The sequence below is a fragment of the Arachis hypogaea genome, chromosome 16 (genome assembly GCF_003086295.3).
Source record: "Arachis hypogaea cultivar Tifrunner chromosome 16, arahy.Tifrunner.gnm2.J5K5, whole genome shotgun sequence".
NCBI classification, from domain to species: Eukaryota; Viridiplantae; Streptophyta; class Magnoliopsida; order Fabales; family Fabaceae; genus Arachis; species Arachis hypogaea.
Genome location: NC_092051.1, coordinates 88,923,362 through 88,932,257, shown reverse-complemented (window position 1 = coordinate 88,932,257; position 8,896 = coordinate 88,923,362). Strand labels below are relative to the sequence as shown.

The following is an 8,896-nucleotide window of genomic DNA, read 5'->3' as shown; positions in this document are numbered from 1 at the left end:
TTCCTGCTGATGTATCTTCAGGTTTTTCTGATGGTTTGTTCGGCTCTTCCTCAGTCTTCTTATCACTTATAGTAACCATCTTGCAATCTTCCCATCTGACCTTCTTTGCTTCACCTTTCAGATTTTTCTCTGTGTCACTTGGGAAGCTATCAGTAGGTTTGGGGATCTTCTCAGAAAGGTATCCCACTTGAAACTCCAGCCTCTTAATGGTGTCTCCCTGGTTCTTGATATTGGCTCGCACCTCCTCCTTGAACACCTTGTTATCTTGGATCTCTTTGCATATGCCTTCAAGCAGAGTTTCAATCCTTGAGAGTCTATCTTCAAATGATGGTGAGTCGAGATTGGAAGGATGAGAAGGGCCATTTTGACTTTGGTATGAATGCTGAGAGGTGTTGTTAGGTGGGTGTTGATAAGACCTCTGTGTGGAGTGTTAGTGAGCTGCATTGTTATTGGGGTTGTGGCATCTCTGATCTTGGCTTTGATCTTGTTGGTTTCCCCACCCAAAATTTGGGTGGTTCCTCCAACCAGGATTATATGTTTTGGAGTATGGGTCATGGTGCTGCCTAGGTAAATTTCCAATGTAGTTGGCTTGTTCCTGATCACCCTCTGCTTCTTCATTCACTCCTTCTTGGGTTGCTGCTGAGGTGGTGCTTGCTGCCACTTGATTCCTCTCCATCTTTTTGGTAAGATTAGCCAACTGCTTGGTAATAAGCTTGTTTTGAGCTAGCAGTGCATCCACATTGTTCAGCTCCATCACTCCTCTAGTGTTGCCTCTTTCAGAAGCATAGAAGTAGTCATTCTCTGCTACAGTCTCAATGACATCTATGGCTTCTTCAATGGTCTTCTTCTTGTTCAGAGATCCCCCGGATGAGTGGTCTACTGCCTTCTTTGATTCATACGAAAGGCCTTCATAGAAAAATGTGCAACTGCACCCATTCATTGAACATATCTAGCGGGCATCTTCTTGTCAGGTCCTTAAACCTCTCCCATGCTTCATATAGAGTCTCACCATCCTGCTGCCTGAATGTTTGTACCTCAGCTCTCAACCTGTTGATCCGTTGAGGAGGATAGAATCTTGCCAAGAACTTGTTCACCACATCTTCCCAAGTTGCTAAACTCTCATTTGGAAAGGATTCCAGCCATTTAGATGCTTTGTCCTTGAGAGAGAAGGGAAACAGAAGTAGTCTATAGGTGTCAGGATGAACACCATTAGACTTCATAGTATCGCATATCCTCAGGAAGGTGGTTAGATGTTGATTGGGGTCTTCTTGGACACTTCCTCCGAATGAACAATTGTTCTGAACAAGGGTGATGAGTTGTGGCTTTAGTTCAAAGTTGTTGGCATGTATGGTTGGCCTTTGGATGCTACTCCCACAGTTTCCTGGGTTTGGATTGATGTAAGAACCCAGAACTCTTTTCTCTTGTCCAGCCTGATGCGCTAGACCTTCTCTGCCATAGTTGTGAGCCTCTTCTTCATGATGGTTTTCCATATTCTCATCCATGTCTGGTTCAAAGTACTCTTCCTCTTCCTCAGCACCAACTACTCTCTTTCCACTTGCTTCCCTCCTTAATCTAAGGAAGGTCCTCTCAGGTTCAGAATCAAAAGAAGTTGAAGCCCCGCTTCTTCTACCTGTCATACAACCAACAAGGCACAAGCAAGGAAATAGATGCAGAAAGTGTTCCTGTTAGAAATACTGTTAGTGTGAGTGATGCAATATATCAAACAGTTAGTGGGTTAGTGAACCAAATATTAAAACAAAATGCAGGTAACACCACTAATGGGTGAAAAGTAAAGGGAACGAAATAACTAAAACTAAAAGTAAATTACTCAGATGAAACTGAATCAAACAAAATAAAAACAAATGCTCAATCTAGTTATCCACCAATTTAATCATTGTTGATACAAAATCAATCCCCGGCAACGGCGCCATAAACTTGATGCACGGAAACTTGTCCCTTAACAAATCTCCCTCGGCAAGTATACCAAATTGTCGTAAAGTAAAAACTCACAGTAGAGTGAGGTCGAATCCCACAGGGATTGATTGGTCAAGCAACTTTAATTGGAAGAATGTTCTAGTTGAGCTAAGCAGAAAGTGAGTTGAGAATTACAGGAAATTAAATGGCGGGAAAGTAAATAGAAGAAAATAAATGACGGGAAGTAAATTGTAGAATCTTAAATGGGGAAGGGAAGTTTAGCATGAAAGTAAATGGCATAAAGTAAAGAGAATGGGTAAGATCAGAAATGGGGAATTCATTGGGCTTAGGAGATGTTGCATTCTCCGGATCAAGTTCATTTTCATCTCTTCCTCAATCAATGCATTCATTGATCTCCTTGGCAATCTTAAGTGATTGAATTCCAATTCCTTGGTAATTCAATCTCTCAAATCAGATCAATAGCTAATTCCTTGGTCTAATTGCTCATGAGAAGAGATGAAGTGTGGTCACTTATTATACCACATGTATTTCCAAATCAAGGTATTGGGAGAATTATATGTCACCATATCCGCCCAAACCCCAATTTGGTCCAACATGAGAAAACATTTCTAGCATGATCTCTTCATCCCTTTTCCAAGGTTCAGAAGAGATCCAAGTATGAATAGCTTCTTTTCCAAGATAACTACTCAATTGGATGAAGATTGAAAGCTTTCTAGTAAAATCAAGAGAAAAAAAAGAAGAAGAATAATGAAAACTATTATTGATCCATCAAATTACCACAGAGCTCCCTAACCCAATGAAAGGGGTTTAGTTGTTCATAGCTCTGGGAATGGAAAGCAAAGATGGAGAGTACATTCTGAAAGTTAAACTAGAAGTGCAGAGAAAGTAAAATACAGAGAGTAATTCTAATAATGTCCAAAAGCTACTTTCTAGTTAAAAGTTCTCCCTATTTATACTATTCTTCTGATCTTCTAGTTGCTTCTTCAAGTCTTGGATATGGGCCTTTGGATCTTGAGTTAAAGCAGTTATCATCTTCAGTGGGCTTAGCTTTACTTGCAGAGAAAGTGTGAAGTAGGCAAGGACTTTAGCTTAGGGCGTTAGTGGTGTTAACGTTAAGTGAAAATGTGGGGTTGAGAACGTTAGTGATAATCACCTTTTTCACTAACGTTCCTAACCCAAAGTGGTCCATGTTAACTTCAATGTTAGTGGCACTAACGTGACCACTAACGTTGACCCTTGGCCCTTCGCAAACATTACTGGGGTTTACCTTTTTCAATAACGTTGAGAGTACCCCTTTCTCCCTACGTTAGAGTTCACGTCAGAATAGTTAACATGGCCTTTAACGTAGGCTTGCCAAATCTTCGAGAGCGTTAGTGACACTTACCTTTGTCACTAACGCTTCAGAACACCCCTACTTCCCACGTTAGAGTTCACGTTAACTAGGTTAACGTGACTTCTAACGTGGTATTGATAGCCATCTCCAACGTTAGTGACAAAGGTGAGTGTCACTAACGTTGGCTCATCATCCCTCTTCTCCACGTTAGCTTCCACGTTAATGTAATTAACGTGGCAACTAACGTGGCTCATAGTGGCTCAATCCAACGTTAGTGACAAAGGTGAGTGTAACTAACGTTGGTGATTCTTGCTCCTTCCACGTTAGAGTCCACGTTAACTAGGTTAACGTGGCTTTTAACGTAGCCAATATGGGCTTAGTCCAACGTTAGTGACAAAGGTGAGTGTCACTAATGTTGGCATCATCTTTTTCTTCCACGTTAGAGCTCACGTTAACTAAGTTAACGTGGCTCTTAACGTGGCCAATTGCCCCTTTTGGAACGTTAGTGGCACTTACTTTTACCACTAACGTTGGAGTTCTACTTCTCTTCCACGTTAGCTTCCACGTTAACTATCGTTAGCTTCCACGTTAACATAGTTAACGTGGCAACTGACGTGGGCTATGATGGCTCACGAAGGCGTTATTGGCAATCACTTTTCTCATTAACGTTGCAAGCTAGCCTTCATTCCACGTTAGTGGTCACGTTAGCTAGACTAACGTGGCTACTAACGTGGTTCTTCCTTGCTTCCTTTATCCTAAAATCAAGCAATAAAGTGCATCAAAGCTCTAATCCAAGTTATGAGACATGCATCATTCAATTTGTCCTTTAATTCATGCTTAATTCTCATGAAATCATGTAAAATTCACAATGTTTGCTTGAATCAAGATGTAAATGATTATTTACCCAAAACTTGCTTATTTCTTAAGAAAATGCATGAAACTACCTTAAAACCATAAAGAAAAGGTCTGTGAAACTGGCCAAAATGCCCTGGCATCACGGTTTTGTTCATTTATAAGTACGCGTGCGCGTGGATAGCAAAATCTCAATTTCATGCTTCAGCGCCAGCCATGCGTGCGCGTGCCTTGTCCCAGATGCACCATCAACGCGTGCGCGTCAAGCACACGTGCGCGTCGTTTGCAAAACTTTGCCTCCAAATTTTAACTTGCCCGAAAATGCTGGCTTAGATAACTTAGCGTTCTCTTGGCAGTTGAGCGCTGATTGTGAAAACAGAGCACGCTTTCTTGATTTAGTCATGGGCCACACTTTTAAAAGCGTGGCCTAAGCCTCCAAAGTGTGCCTAAACTCCAAAATGTGCTCCAAAACTCTCTTTTCTCCTTTTTAGCTTATTTTGTGCTTTTTTTTGCTTCTTTTTCTTCTTATTTCCTATAAAGTTTATAAAATCAAAAGATCAAAGAAATATACTATATAAGTACAAAAAGCATTCAATATTTAAGCACTAAACATCAATTTCTTGTATGAAAAAGCATAGAAAAACATGACATGATGACATGTCATCAGAGTCTCATGGATAAGCTTCAAAACTTGAAAATATAGAATGGAGTTATAGGCAAATACAACATATAACATACAAATTCACCTTGTGCAAGAAAAATAGTGACAACTTGGTGCACGAACTAGCTTCGCAGAATTCGCACAGATAGACCAGAAAGTATACCAGGTCGTCCAAGTAATACCTAAGGTTAGTCAGGGTCGATCCCACGAGGATTGTTGTTTTGAGCATGCAGTGGACACCTTGCAGATCTTAGTTAGGCAGATAGAAAATTATAAGTTGTCATGGAAAAAACACAAAACAAAATAAATAAATAAAAGTTACTAGATAGATAGGAATTCAATGGTATAGAATAGTTGAGGCTTCGGAGATACTTTGTCGTTCTGGATTAACTTTTCTTACTGTCTTCTTCAATAACCTTCTGATTCCTTCAATGGCAGCCGTAAGTGATTAACTCATGTCCTCTTATCAAGTTAACCTCCTCTACTGTAGCAATCCACCATGTTGAGATGACTCATGTCCTCTCATCAAGTCACCTCTAAGTTTCTCACTGTAGCAGAAGATGAAGCTCTAAGCAGTCCACTTCCTTTCACGATCTTACTCACGGTGCCACAGACAAGACAGATCTTCCGAATCAGAAAATGCCGCTTCTCTGACTCTAGCCTAAACGCCACAAAAAATTCACGCACCCATAGTCAACGTGATTATATGTCACATATCCAAAGTTGCTCAGATGCTCTATACGAGTCCGCAATACAATCTCTAGCTTTAGTTCAATGCTATCTGGGTCAGGAATCGCATGGAACCCATGTAGAACAAGGGTGATTATCACGGGTCATCCTCAATTCATAAGATGAAGAACAAGGTTGCATAAGAGAATAGAATCAGACATATTGAATGAAAACAGTAATATTATTGATCCATGAAACTCAGCAGAGCTCCTAACCTTAACCTTAGGAGGTTAGTGACTGATACTGTACAAAAGTAGTAAAGTATTCGAATGGGGGAGGAAGAAGATCCTAAACAAGGGTGATCTTCTCCTATATATACTAATATAATGACAAAGGATTATAGAAATCAGATAAACTAAGTTGACAGTGCAAAAATCTACTTCTGAGGCCCACTTGGTAAGTGTTTGGGTTAAGCTTGAGTGTCTCCCACGTGCTAATGTCCCTTAGGGTTGTTGAATGCTGGCTAGGGACCCTTTTTAGGCGTTGAACTCCAGTTGCTCCCCTGTGGTCGCTGGATGCTAAGAATGAGGATGGTGGATGGCGTTGAACGCTAGTTTTGGGCCTTTATTTCTTAAAAAAAGTATAGACTATTTTATATTCCTGGAAAACTGATGTGCATAAACTTGATATGCTACGATTTAGGAAATTGCACGATCGGCAAAATTCCTTCCGGAAAGTGCACCGGTTATCGTCAAGTAAAAACTCACAATAGAGTGAGGTCGAATCCCACAAGGATTGGTTGAGTGAGCAATTCGGATTAGAAGTATGTTCTAGTTGAGCGGAATCAAGATTTAGATGAGAATTGCGGAATGTAAAATTGCATGAATTAAAGAGCGAGAAGCTAAATTGCTGAAATTAAAAGGGATGGGGGTGATTGCATGAATTTAATTGCAGAATGTAAAGAGAAAGTGGTAAATCAGGAATGGGGAGTTCATTGGGTGTTAGGAGATATTGAGATCTCCGAATCAAAACAACTTTTATCCCTTCCTCAACCAATGCATTCATTGAATTTTGCTTGGCAATCTTATATGATTGGATCCCAATCCCTTGGCTCACCAATTCTCTCTAAAAACAAACAAATTCCCAATCCCTTGGTTTAAATGTTCATAAGAAGAGATGATGCTCGATCACTGATTATACCACACAGTTTCATGAACCACAATTTGGTAGGATTACATGTCACAATATCCATCCAAACCCCAATCCAATTCACTGTGAGAAAGCTTCTCTAGCATGAATCCTCCATTCCTTTCCCAAGGTTCCGAAGGATTCCAATTATGGGTAGTTTCTTTCCCAAGACAACTACCCAATGGAATTAGATCGAGAAGCTTTCTAACAAAATTCAAGAGAAAAGATTGAAGAAGAAGATAAAACTATTATTGATTCATTGAATTACAATAGAGCTCCCTAACCCAATGAAAGGGGTTTAGTGAGTCATAGCTCTGAATTCAATTACAAAACTAAAAGAAAATGATCCAAAGTTCTCCGTGTGTAAAAAAAGTTCTCACAAACTTAAATTCTATCCTATTTATACACTTTCTAAATTGAGCTTTTGTTGTGTTTCTTGGGCTTTGAGGCCTTTCCCTGATTTCCTTTTGCTTTGGGTTTATGGTCCATAATCCTGATGAGGCTGTGATCCAATTCTGTAACATTCATTGAGCAAACTTAGTGATAAACAAGTAATGACACAAGACTCAACAAATTGAAGCTCCAGACTCATCAATTCTTCAGGCCCAATCCCATAAACATGATATTCAATTGGGTTTCATACCATAATACGTTTAAGTTAATGTTTGTTCTCAAATGCTAACTTAAACTTCAATATATTTGGCCCAGAAACCCCTTTCAAAAAGTGGCGTTTAAGTTGAAGTTTAAGTTTCAGTTTAAGGTTAAACTGAAACTTAAACGTGGAAATGGAAGAAAGCAACCCAGGAGTGTGAAATGTCGAACACGTTTAAGCTTCAGTTTAAGGTTAAACTGAAGCTTAAACGTGGAAATGAAGAAAGCAACCCTGGAGGAGCAATTGGGTCGAACACGTTTAAGCTTCAGTTTAAGGTTAAACTGAAGCTTAAACGTGGAAATGAGAAAGCAACCCTGGAGGAGAGAAATAGTCGAACACGTTTAAGCTCCAGTTTAAGGTTAAACTGGAGCTTAAACGTGGAAATGATCCTGGTGCCTTTCTTACTTCTGGCGTTTAACCTCCAGTTTAAGGTTAAACTGGAGGTTAAACGTGGAAATGCTTCCTGGTGAGAAATTGTGTCGAACACGTTTAAGCTCCAGTTTCAGGTTAAACTGGAGCTTAAACGTGGAAATGCTCCCTTGGTGAAATTCTCATTCTGGCGTTTAACTTCCAGTTTAAGGTTAAACTGGAGGTTAAACGCCAGTTCCAGCATTTCTTAGCCTTCATGATTCTGGCGTTTAAGCTCCAGTTTAGGCTTAAACTGGAACTTAAACGCCATTTCCAGCATTATATGGCTTGGTAGTTTAAGTTCCAGTTTAAGCTTAAACTGGAACTTAAACTCCACATGTGATATTCAAGCTTCCTTTATCGATTTTGTTGCTTCCTTGCCTAGCCTCTTCTTCCCTGAAATCATCCAAACAATTGCATCAAAGTCTTGCAAAATTTCATGAGAAATCTTCCATTCATAGCATTCAAGTAATATAACTAAACACTCATGGAATTTGCATCAAAATCATACTGTTTGGATGGTTCATTGCTTTGTTATTCATTTAACCATTCTTGGTTACTTTAAGCTCAAGAAAATGCATAAAACAACTAAAACTAACAGAAAAATGCTAGTGAAACTAGCCTAAGATGCCTTGGCATCACAACACCAAACTTAATACTTGCTTGTCCCTAAGCAAGTCCTGAGTTATTTGAGAAGAAAGTATGAAACAGAAAGCAATTACATTGGCTATATTAGCAAGCATTTGAAGTTCATCAAAAGGGTTTTATGCAGAAAGTTGCAGCATCACTTTTTCATTCTTATCAGGTAAGATTATCACTTTTTCATTGCATCCATCAAACACTGCTATGGCCTCTTGTTATTCTTATGTCCTTGGCACTTTTCTCTTCTTTGTTTTTCTTTTCTTTTTTCTTAGAGCTCCTTTGCTCCTTGTTTGCTTAGTGTCATGTGTTGCACAAGCCTTTGGCATTTTCTTTTTCTTATCAGTGCACTACACATATCCACTACAGGCATTTTAGTTCACATTTCTTCTTGAGACATTGGTGCCCAGCACCTCTTTGTGTGACTAAATGTTTTGTATTTAGGTTGCTCTTGATAATGGACTTTTGGTTGATAATCCCGGGTTGGTTAACCCAAGTTACCAAGTGTTGAAACACTCCTCAGAACCTATTCATCCAAGCATATCCTTAATACATAAAC

At 39.5% G+C, this 8,896-nt stretch overlaps 1 non-coding gene across 1 annotated transcript; it reads left to right on the top strand.

Moving 5' to 3' along the window:
- Window positions 1-942: 942 nt before the first annotated feature.
- On the top strand, window positions 943-1,049 carry LOC112760668 (small nucleolar RNA R71). Its single transcript, XR_003181098.1, has one exon. It is a non-coding gene; the product is annotated as a small nucleolar RNA R71 (small nucleolar RNA).
- Window positions 1,050-8,896: the final 7,847 nt, after the last annotated feature.